We start from the raw sequence: 2,972 nt of genomic DNA, 5'->3' as shown, positions 1-2,972 counted from the left end.
TTTCCAATAGAATTGATACTGTGGACTTGAGGTTGTTTCCTCGGAAAGTGTACCATATGCTCATTACCATTAACATGAAAAGTGACATTGCCTTTGTTGCAATCAATAACAGCCCCTGCAGTATTCAAAAAGGGTTTACCAAGGATAATAGACATACTATCGTCCTCGGGAATATCATGAATAACAAAGTCCGTTAAAATAGTAACATTTGCAACCACAACAGGCACATCCTCACAAATACCGACATGTATAGCGGTTGATTTATCAGTCATTTGCAAAGATATTTTAGTAGGTGTCAACTTATTCAAATCAAGTCTATGATATAAAGGGAGAGGCATCACACTAAGACCGGCTCCAAGATCACATAAAGCAGTTTTAACATAGTTTCTTTTAATGGAGCATGGTATAGTTGGTACTCCTGGATCTCCAGGTTTCTTTGGTATTCCACCCTTAAAAGTATAATTAGCAAGCATGGTGGACATTTCATCTTCCGGAATCTTTCTTTTATTAGTAACAAGTTCCTTCATATATTTAGCATAAGGATTCATTTTAAGCATACCAGTCAAACGCATACGCAAAAAGATAGGTCTAATCATTTCAGCAAAGCGCTCAAAATCCTCATCATCCTTTTTCTTGGATGGTTTAGGAGGAAAATGCATGGGTTTCTGAACCCATGGTTCTCTTCCTTTACTGTGCTTCCTAGCAACAAAGTCTCTCTTATCATAACGTTGATTCTTTGATTGTGGGTTAGCAAGATCAACAGCAGGTTCAATCTCTACATCATTATCATTGCTAGGTTGAGCATCAACATGAACATCATCATTAACATTATCACTAGGTTCATGTTCATTACTAGATTGTGTTTCAACATCAGAAATAGAAATATCATTGGGATTCTCAGGTGTGTCAACAACAGGTTCACTAGAAGCATGCAAAGTCCTATCATTTTTCTTTTTCTTCCTCTTAGAAGGACTAGGTGCATCAACATTAGTTCTCTAAGAATCTTGCTCAATTCTCTTAGGATGGCCCTCAGGATACAGAGGTTCCTGAGTCATTTTACCACCTCTAGTCATAACTCTAACAACATTATCATTTTTCTTATTATTTAATTCAATGAGCAAATCATTCTGAGCTTTAAGTACTTATTCTACTTGAGTGGTAACCATAGAAGCATGTTTACTAATAAGTTTACTTTCACCTTTAACATTAGCCATATAATCACCCAAGTGTTCAAGCATATCTGCATTGTGTTTCAATTGTCTACCAACATAAGCATTGAAATTTTCTTGATTAACCATAAAGTCATCAAACTCATCCAAGCATTGGCTAGCAAACTTAGTAAATGGGATTTCACATTTATCAAATCTATAGAGAGAATTTACCTTTACTACCTATGTCGGGTTATCAAGACCATGTATTTCTTCAACAGGCAACAAATTAAGACCATGTATTTCTTCAATAGGTGGTAAATTCTTAACAGTTTTAATACCTTTTTCTTTCATAGATTTCTTTGCCTCTTGCATATCTTCATGACTGAGAAATAGAATACCTCTTTTCTTCGGAGTTGGCTTAGGAGTTGGTTCAGGAAGTGTCCAATTATTTTCACTAGTCGTCGATCCGTGCATTCGCACGTGCACATTATAATGATGGAAATATTAATATTCAAATATCAATGTGAACCACACACATAAATCTGCATACAAACTGATTTTGTTGCTTATTACCGTATATAAGAAAATAGCAAAAAATCACTGGAAACAAATTATACAACAATTCGTGAGAATCTTTGCAATATACATCACACTTCCAATGTCCACTAGAAAGGACATGCTTGAACTATGTAGATCAACTAAGATACATCAGTTCTGAAGAAAACTTCTAAGATATAGGATTAGTGGCAATATAGAATAAATCAAATCCTAGATATAGTAAGTTAGATTAATAAATAATTCTAAATGCATTTAATATAATGCATATAGTACGTAGAAGTAGGTCGATATAAACATTGTACGTGAACAAAAAAGTCTAGCTATACTACACATGTAAGCTTCATAACTCTGTACTCATGTCACACATTGATCGTGCATGATATGGTGTATTAAGCCGCGCTGATTGAATAAAGACCGTCAGGTAACATCTCTACATACCACTAAGATTAGCTGGCACTGTTACCTTGTCCATTAAAGGTCACTATAGGAGTTGTTAGGAGCTGATACATTCCAGAGCAACAAAAAATTGAAAGAAAAGCTGTAAGAACTAATTAAATATAAATTAAAGCGGAATAGAGAATAGTGGCCTTTTATATACCTCATTGAAAACCATAGACCGATAATTGAAAATATGTTATATGATGTCGTAGTTAATTCATTAAACAACTAATCTTCACACACTGGAATTTGATTAGTAGACAAATAAATCTCAACAATCTTATGAATTCATTATTTTTGTTCTATCGTAGCTCAAGTGTTATCTCAGTTTTTTAGAAATATATGTATCAAAATTGCTCATTTTATTACAAAAAAGATCAAACCTATTATCTCAGCAAGCAAAATGATACTCACTGGCTCTGTATAAATGACAAATATTTTCTCATGGTGTGTGGCTAATATTAGACAATATGTCTGGGTGGTTGAAAGGGAAAGGATTTTTATTTTTAAATAATGCTTTCAAGGTATATGTCCTATGGAATTATCCCTGTTAGTAGAACCATTTTTGTCGTTTTAGAAACAATAAGATAAACATGCCTGCAAACTCTTGAGTCCTGACAAATTGGTAAAAAGGGAAAACGGTTCCTGTATAGAAAAACATACAATAATTTGACTGTTTGCTATTAGACAAATATCACATAAATCTGGTATTGAAAAGAATTCGTTGAAGATGGGGATATGTTTACCTTTCATTGATCGAACGGAATCATCTAGACTTTGTTAAGCACATAGCTAGTCAGTCATGGGTCACTCAAGCCAAAAATA

This window comes from Triticum urartu, chromosome 7A (assembly GCF_056163025.1).
Source record: "Triticum urartu cultivar PI428250 chromosome 7A, HENAU_Tu73, whole genome shotgun sequence".
Taxonomy (NCBI): domain Eukaryota; kingdom Viridiplantae; phylum Streptophyta; class Magnoliopsida; order Poales; family Poaceae; genus Triticum; species Triticum urartu.
Note: the sequence above shows the minus strand (reverse complement) of the source record.